This window comes from Oncorhynchus mykiss, chromosome 5 (assembly GCF_057628025.1).
Source record: "Oncorhynchus mykiss isolate SJ-2025 chromosome 5, ASM5762802v1, whole genome shotgun sequence".
NCBI classification, from domain to species: Eukaryota; Metazoa; Chordata; class Actinopteri; order Salmoniformes; family Salmonidae; genus Oncorhynchus; species Oncorhynchus mykiss.
In genome coordinates this window covers 4763414-4772500 of record NC_143026.1, presented here as the reverse complement: position 1 = coordinate 4772500, position 9087 = coordinate 4763414, and the positions used below count along the sequence as shown (strand labels likewise).

Genomic DNA, 9087 nt, shown 5'->3' with positions numbered 1-9087 from the left:
TCTCCTCTCTCTCTCTCTCTCTCTCTCTCTCCTCTCTCTCCTCTCTCTTCTCTCTCCTCTCTCTCCTCTCTCTCTTCTCTCCTCTCTCTCCTCTCTCTCCTCTCTCTCCTCTCTCTCCTCTCTCTCCTCTCTCTTCTCTCTCCTCTCTCTCTTCTCTCTCTTCTCTTTTCTCTCTCTCACTCAATTCAAGGGTATTGGCATGGGAAACATGTGTAGCATTGCCAAAGCAAGTGAAGTAGATAATAAACAAAAGTGAAATAAACAATAAAAAAGAACTGTAAACATCAAACTCACAGAAGTTCCAAATGAATAAAGACATTACAAATGTTATATTATATATATATACAGTGTTTTAATGATGAGCAAATAGTTAAGGTACAAAAGGGGAAATTAATAAACATAAGACATCTCTCTCTCTGTCTCTCTGTCTCTCTCTCTCTCTGTGTCTCTCTCTCTCTCTCTCTCTCTCTCTCTCTCTCTCTCTCTTTATTGGCATGGGAAACGTGTTAACATTGCCAAAGCAAGTGAGGTAGATAATATATAAAGTGAAATAAACAATAAAAAATTAACAGTAAACATTACACATACATAAGTTTCAAAACAAATCAAATCAAATTTATTTATATAGCCCTTCGTACATCAGCTGATATCTCAAAGTGCTGTACAGAAACCCAGCCTAAAACCCCAAACAGCAAGCAATGCAGGTGTAGAAGCACGGTGGCTAGGAACAACTCCCTAGAAAGGCCAAAACCTAGGAAGAAACCTAGAGAGGAACCAGGCTATGTGGGATGGCCAGTCCTCTTCTGGCTGTGCCGGGTGGAGATTATAACAGAACATGGCCAAGATGTTCAAATGTTCATAAATGACCAGCATGGTCGAATAATAATAAGGCAGAACAGTTGAAACTGGAGCAGCAGCACAGTCAGGTGGACTGGGGACAGCAAGGAGTCATCATGTCAGGTAGTCCTGGGGCATGGTCCTAGGGCTCAGGTCCTCCGAAAGAGAGAAAGAGAGAAGGAGAGAATTAGAGAACGCACACTAAGATTCACACAGGACACCGAATAGGACAGGAGAAGTACTCCAGATATAACAAACTGACCCTAGCCCCCCGACACAAACTACTGCAGCATAAATACTGGAGGCTGAGACAGGAGGGGTCAGGAGACACTGTGGCCCCATCCGAGGACACCCCCGGACAGGGCCAAACAGGAAGGATATAACCCCACCCACTTTGCCAAAGCACAGCCCCCACACCACTAGAGGGATATCTTCAACCACCAACTTACCATCCTGAGACAAGGCTGAGTATAGCCCACAAAGACCTCCGCCACGGCACAGCCCAAGGGGGGGGTGGGGGGGGGCGGGGGCCGCCAACCCAGACAGGATGACCACATCAGTGATTCAACCCACTCAGGTGACGCACCCCCTCCAGGGACGGCATGAGAGAGCCCCAGTAAGCCAGTGACTCAGCCCCTGTAATAGGGTTAGAGGCAGAGAATCCCAGTGGAAAGAGGGGAACCGGCCAGGCAGAGACAGCAAGGGCGGTTCGTTGCTCCAGAGCCTTTCCGTTCACCCTCCCACTCCTGGGCCAGACTACACTCAATCATATGACCCACTGAAGAGATGAGTCTTCAGTAGAGACTTAAAGGTTGAGACCGAGTTTGCGTCTCTGACATGGGTAGGCAGACCGTTCCATAAAAATGGAGCTCTATAGGAGAAAGCCCTGCCTCCAGCTGTTTGCTTAGAAATTCTAGGGACAATTAGGAGGCCTGCGTCTTGTGACCGTAGCGTACGTGTAGGTATGTACGGCAGGACCAAATCAGAGAGATAGGTAGGAGCAAGCCCATGTAATGCTTTGTAGGTTAGCAGTAAAACCTTGAAATCAGCCCTTGCTTTGACAGGAAGCCAGTGTAGAGAGGCTAGCACTGGAGTAATATGATCAAATTTTTTGGTTCTAGTCAGGATTCTAGCAGCCGTATTTAGCACTAACTAAAATTAATTTAGTGCTTTATCCGGGTAGCCGGAAAGTAGAGCATTGCAGTAGTCTAACCTAGAAGTGACAAAAGCATGGATTAATTTTTCTGCATCATTTTTGGACAGAAAGTTTCTGATTTTTGCAATGTTACGTAGATGGAAAAAAGCTGTCCTTGAAATGGTCTTGATATGTTCTTCAAAAGAGAGATCAGGGTCCAGAGTAACGCCGAGGTCCTTCACAGTTTTATTTGAGACGACTGTACAACCATTAAGATTAATTGTCAGATTCAGCAGAAGATCTCTTTGTTTCTTGGGACCTAGAACAAGCATCTCTGTTTTGTCCGAGTTTAAAAGTAGAAAGTTTGCAGCAATCCACTTCCTTATGTCTGAAACACATTCTTCTAGCAAGGGCAATTTTGGGGCTTCACCATGTTTCATTGAAATGTACAGCTGTGTGTCATCCGCATAGCAGTGAAAGTTAACATTATGTTTTCGAATAACATCCCCAAGAGGTAAAATATATAGTGAAAACAATAGTGGTCCTAAAATGGAACCTTGAGGAACACCGAAATTTACAGTTGATTTGTCAGAGGACAAACCATTCACAGAGACAAACTGATATCTTTCCGACAGATAAGATCTAAACCAGGCCAGAACTTGTCCGTGTAGACCAATTTGGGTTTCCAATCTCTCCAAAAGAATGTGGTGATCGATGGTATCAAAAGCAGCACTAAGGTCTAGGAGCACGAGGACAGATGCAGAGCCTCGGTCCGATGCCATTAAAATGTCATTTACCACCTTCACAAGTGCCGTCTCAGTGCAATGATGGGGTCTAAAACCAGACTGAAGCATTTCGTATACATTGTTTGTCTTCAGGAAGGCAGTGAGTTGTTGCGCAACAGCCTTTTCAAAACATTTGAGAGGAATGGAAGATTCAATATAGGCCGATAGTTTTTTATATTTTCTCGGTCAAGGTTTGGCTTTTTCAAGAGAGGCTTTATTACTGCCACAAAACAATAAAGACATTACAAATGTCATATTATATATATATATATACAGTGTTTTAACAATGTACAAATGGTTAAAGGACACAAGATAAAATAAATAAGCATAAATATGGGTTGTATTTACAATGGTGTTTGTTCTTCACTGGTTGCCCTTTTCTCGTGGCAACAGGTCACAAATCTTGCTGCTGTGATGGCACACTGTGGAATTTCACCCAGTAGATATGGGAGTTTATCAAAATCGGGTTTGTTTTCAAATTCTTTGTGGATCTGTGTAATCTGAGGGAAATATGTCTCTAATATGGTCATACATTGGGCAGGAGGTTAGGAAGTGCAGCTCAGTTGCCACCTCATTTTGTGGGCAGTGAGCACATAGCCTGTCTTCTCTTGAGAGCCATGTCTGCCTACGGCGGCCTTTCTCAATAGCAAGGCTATGATCACTGAGTCTGTACATAGTCAAAGCTTTCCTTAATTTTGGGTCAGTCACAGTGGTCAGGTATTCTGCCGCTGTGTACTCTCTGTGTAGGGCCAAATAGCATTCTAGTTTGCTCTGTTTTTTTGTTAATTCTTTCCAATGTGTCAAGTAATTATCTTTTTGTTTTCTCATGATTTGGTTGGGTCTAATTGTGCTGCTGTCCTGGGGCTCTGTAGGGTGTGTTTGTGTTTGTGAACAGAGCCCCAGGACCAGCTTGCTTAGGGGACTCTTCTCCAGGTTCATCTCTCTGTAGGTGATGGCTTTGTTATGGAAGGTTTGGGAATCGCTTCCTTTTAGGTGGTTGTAGAATTTAACGACTCTTTTCTGGATTTTGATCATTAGCGGGTATCGGCCTAATTCTGCTCTGCATGCATTATTTGGTGTTTTACGTTGTACACAGAGGACATTTTTGCAGAATTCTGCATGCAGAGTCTCTCTCTCTCTCTCTCTGCCCCCCTTCCCCTCATCTCTCTCCCCAGCCACAGTCCTCTCTCTCTCTCTCTCTCTCTCTCTCTCTCTCCATCTCTCTCTCCCCAGCCACAGTCCCCTCTCCCTCCTCCCTCCTCCATCTCTCTCTCCCCAGCCACAGTCCCCTCTCCCTCCTCTCTCTCTCCATCTCTCTCTCCCCAGCCACAGTCCCCTCTACCCCCTCTCTCTCTCCATCTCTCTCTCCCCAGCCACAGTCCCCTCTACCCCCTCTCTCTCTCCATCTCTCTCTCCCCAGCCACAGTCCCCTCTCCCTCCTCTCTCTCTCCATCTCTCTCTCCCCAGCCACAGTCCCCTCTCCCTCCTCTCTCTCTCCATCTCTCTCCCCAGCCACAGTCCCCTCTACCCCCTCTCTCTCTCCATCTCTCTCCCCCAGCCACAGTCCCCTCTCCCTCCTCTCTCTCTCCATCTCTCTCTCCCCAGCCACAGTCCCCTCTACCCCCTCTCTCTCTCCATCTCTCTCCCCAGCCACAGTCCCCTCTACCCCCTCTCTCTCTCCATCTCTCTCCCCAGCCACAGTCCCCTCTACCCCCTCTCTCCCTCATCTCTCTCCCCCAGCCACAGTCCCCCCTCCCCCCTCTCTCTCTCTCTCTCTCTCTCCATCTCTCTCTCCCCAGCCACAGCCCCCTCTCCCCCCTCTCTATCTCCATCTCTCTCTCCCCAGCCACAGTCCCCTCTCCCTCCTCTGTCTCTCCATCTCTCTCCCCAGCCACAGTCCCCTCTCTCTCTCTCTCTCTCTCCACCTCTCTCTCCCCAGCCACAGTCCCCTCTCCCTCCTCTCTCTCTCCATCTCTCTCTCCCCAGCCACAGTCCCCTCTACCCCCTCTCTCTCTCCATCTCTCTCTCCCTCCTCTCTCTCTCCATCTCTCTCTCCCCAGCCACAGTCCCCTCTACCCCCTCTCTCTCTCCATCTCTCTCTCCCTCCTCTCTCTCTCCAACTCTCTCTCCCCAGCCACAGTCCCCTCTCCCCCCTCTCTCTCTCCAACTCTCTCTCCCCAGCCACAGTCCCCTCTCCCCCCTCTCTCTCTCCATCTCTCTCTCCCCAGCCACAGTCACCCTCTCCCTCCTCTCTCTCTCCATCTCTCTCTCCCCAGCCACAGTCCCCTCTCCCCCTCTCTCTCCATCTCTCTCTCCCCAGCCACAGTCCCCTCTCCTTCCTCCCTCTCTCCAACTCTCTCTCCCCAGCCATAGTCCCCTCTCCCTCCTCTCTCTCTCCATCTCTCTCTCCCCAGCCACAGTCCCCTCTCTCTCTCCTTCTCTCTCTCTCTCTCTCCATGTCTCTCTCCCCAGCCACAGTCTCATCTCCCCCCTCTCTCTCTCTCCAACTCTCTCTCCCCAGCCACAGTCCTCTCTCTCTCCAACTCTCTCTCCCCAGCCACATTCCCCTCTCCCCCCTCTCTCTCTCTCTCTCCATCTCTCTCTCCCCAGCCACAGTCCCCTCTCCCCTCTCTCTCTCTCCATCTCTCTCCCCAGCCACAGTCCCCTCTCCCTCCTCTCTCTCTCCCTCTCCCCAGCCACAGTCCCCTCTCCCTCCTCTCTCTCTCCATCTCTCTCTCCCCAGCCACAGTCCCCTCTCCCCCCTCTCCCCTCTTTTCAAATTCTTTGTGGATCTGTGTAATCTGAGGGAAATATGTCTCTCTAATATGGTCATACATTGGGCAGGAGGTTAGGAAGTGCAGCTCAGTTTCCACCTCATTTTGTGGGCAGTGAGCACATAGCCTGTCTTCTCTTGAGAGCCATGTCTGCCTACGGCGGCCTTTCTCAATAGCAAGGCTATGATCACTGAGTCTGTACATAGTCAAAGCTTTCCTTAATTTTGGGTCAGTCACAGTGGTCAGGTATTCTGCCGCTGTGTACTCTCTGTGTAGGGCCAAATAGCATTCTAGTTTGCTCAATTTTTTTGTTAATTCTTTCCAATGTGTCAAATAATTATATTTTTGTTTTCTCATGATTTGGTTGGGTCTAATTGTGCTGTTGTCCTGGGGCTCTGTAGGGTGTGTCTCTCTCCATCTCTCTCTCCCCAGCCACAGTCCCCTCTCCCCCCTCTCTCTCTCCATCTCTCTCTCCCCAGCCACAGTCCCCTCTCCCTCCTCTCTCTCCCCAGCCACAGTCCCCTCTCCCTCCTCTCTCTCTCCAACTCTCTCTCCCCAGCCACAGTCCCCTCTCCCTCCTCTCTCTCTCCATCTCTCTCTCCCCAGCCACAGTCCTCTCTCCCCCCTCTCTCTCTCCATCTCTCTCTCCCCAGCCACAGTCCCCTCTCCCCCCTCTCCTCTGACTTCATGTTGAAGCGAGGTATTGATTCTCACTAATCTAGTTTTATCCCAGTGCACTTCAGTGTCCCCTCTCTCAACAATACACATCTGAAGATCCTTCTAGTGGCTGACTTCCCTTTACCGTCAAGTACCAAATGGCACCCTATTCCCTCTATAGTGCACTACTACCAAAAAGTATATAGGGAATAGGCTGCTATTTGGGATGTACCCTGGATATTTTTCTTGAACAGGGAGAGGAAGACGTCTAGACTTTTCCTTCACCTTGTTTACCTGTTGTTGAGGCTCCGTTTATATACTGTTATATCACTGTCACTGATTAAGAAGATAAATTATACATGAAGGGAATTTATTGCTACAAAAATGTGTGTCTCTCAACCCCCCCCCGTCTCTCCCTCTGTCTCTCTCTCCCCCTGTCTCTCTCTCCCCTCCCGTCTCTCTCTCCCCCCGTCTCTCTCTCTCCCCTCCCATCTCTCTCTCCCCTTCTGCCTCTCTCTCCCCCCTGTCTCTCTCTCTCCCCTCCCATCTCTCTCTCCCCTTCTGCCTCTCTCTCCCCCCCTGTCTCTCTCTCTCCCCTCCCATCTCTCTCTCCCCCTGTCTCTCTCTATCCCCCCTTGTCTCTCTCTATCCCCCCTGTCTCTCTCTCCCCTTCTGCCTCTCTCTCCCCCGTCTCTCTCTCCCCTGTCTCTCTCTCTCTCCCCCATGTCTCTCTCTCTCCCCTTCTGCCTCTCTCCCCCCTGTCTCTCTCTCCCCCCTGTCTCTCTCTCTCCCCTCCCGTCTCTCCCCCCCGTCTCACTCACCCCCGTCTCTCTCTCCCCCGTCTCTCTCTCCCCCCTGTCTCTCTCTCCCCTTCTGCCTCTCTCCCCTCCCCTCCCGCCTCTCTCTCCCCCGTCTCTCTCTCCCCCCCTGTCTCTCCCCCCTGTCTCTCTCCCACTGTCTCCCCCACTGTCTCCCCCCCTGTCTCCCCCCCTGTCTCTCTCCCTGTCTCTCTCCCTGTCTCTCTCCCTGTCTCCCTCCCTGTCTCTCCCCCCCTGTCTCCCCCCGTCTCTCTCTCCCCCCTGTCTCTCTCTCCCCCCTGTCTCTCTCTCTCCCCCTGTCTCTCTCTCTCCCCTGCCTCTCTCTCTCCCCCCCTGTCTCTCTCTCCCCCCTGTCTCTCTCTCTCTCCCCCTCTGTCTCTCTCTCCCCCCCTGTCTCTCTCTCCCCCTCTGTCTCTCTCTCCCCCCTGTTTCTCTCTTCCCCCTGTCTCTCTCCCCCCCTGTCTCTCTCTCCCCCCCTTGTGTGTGTTGCCTTTAGGGTAGGTGTTTATGTTCCTGCCTGCTAGCCTTGTTCATTACATTCTGTTTGTACTAATGGTCTCTGGTTTGTCTCTCCACAGTGTCCTTTCTTCCAAAGGCAGAAGATGAAGACAGACATAGACAGAGGAGGGTTCCTCCACAATGGAACCCTGGTCCCTATGTAGTGCACACTATATGAAATAGGGTGCCACTACAGCACTAGGGTTGCAAAGGGAGGGGATATTACTGGAAAGTTTACCAGTAAACTACCAGAATTTTTGGTAACTTTCAAGGATTTTATGTAATCTATTACAAGACATCTAGTGGCTCGTTTCGATACTTCCGATTATCACAGGTGTCTGTAATTGTGAAATATGACATAATTAAATGATATTTTAAAATAAAAAATATATAATTACAAAGCTGTAAAATATTATCTTAAATATAAACCATCAACTTAGTGAATATCATTGGTGTTTAACATGAGAGTTTCAGTATGAAATATATATTTTTATTTTTTACACTTATTTATTTTATCATGTCAACATGTATTTGTTGTCAATGTTGTTAATGTTTATTAAAAGCAATTATATTGTCGATTTTAGATGTTTTATTCATGAATTAGACCGTTTTCTCCTCAACCACGTGTTCTATCTACTAGAAAGTTATGAACAATATCCACACAGATATAAATATTATATATTAATAAACCGTTTTAAATATAAAGTTAAGATTGACGTATATTTTTGGGGGTTAATTACCATAATTAGTGAAGATTACTGTCATTTTGTTATTAAATCACCAGTAACTTTGCCTTCAGAGTCGGTCTGCTTCTATAGTAAACGGACAAAGTCATTGATACCCATTATTATTTTACTAAATGATTATTTTTTTTGTGTCAGAATTTTGCACTTAAATACTATATTTTGTATAAAAAGGCGAATATTGAGCAATATTATTTTATTATTATTATTTGAACTTCTGGATTTGCATATTGCTAACGATTTTATTTTTCTTGACTTTTTCATTTGTATTTTTTGGTGTTTTTGTTGGTTGTAAAAGGGATTGAATATACTTATTTTTTAGAGTTTTATAACAAATGATCAACCGCTTATATAAGACACGTTTATACCCGGAGAGAGAAAAACACATGTGGACATTTGTTGCCTTCACTTTAGACTTTTAAAATAAATACATGAATATATTCACACGTGTTGTCTTTCTATAGTGAGGTCATGATCCCTTAAAGAGGAAAGAGTGAAGAGCCCCTATAGGGCCCTGGTCTAAAGTAGTGCACTATATTAGGGAATAGGGTTCTATAGGGCCCTGGTCTAAAGTAGTGCACTATATAGGGAATAGGGTTCTATTGGGCCCTGATCTAAAGTAGTGCACTATATAGGGAATAGGGTTCTATAGGGCCCTGGTCTAAAGTAGTGCACTATATAGGGAATAGGGTTCTATTGGGCCCTGGTCTAAAGTAGTGCACTATATAGGGAATAGGGTTCTATTGGGCCCTGGTCTAAAGTAGTGCACTATATAGGGAATAGGGTTCTATTGGGCCCTGGTCTAAAGTAGTGCACTATATAGGGAATAGGGTTCTATAG

At 47.6% G+C, this 9087-nt stretch overlaps 1 protein-coding gene across 1 annotated transcript in view; it reads left to right on the top strand.

The window, feature by feature from the left end:
• The window catches only part of LOC110522836 (methyl-CpG-binding domain protein 2), a 123459-nt gene extending 114772 nt beyond the window's left edge, over nt 1–8687 (top strand). The window contains exon 7 of the mRNA XM_036976655.2: nt 7585–8687. The gene's annotated coding sequence lies outside the window, so the exon portion shown is untranslated. The remainder of the gene's footprint in view (nt 1–7584) is intronic.
• The last annotated feature ends 400 nt before the right edge of the window (nt 8688–9087 follow it).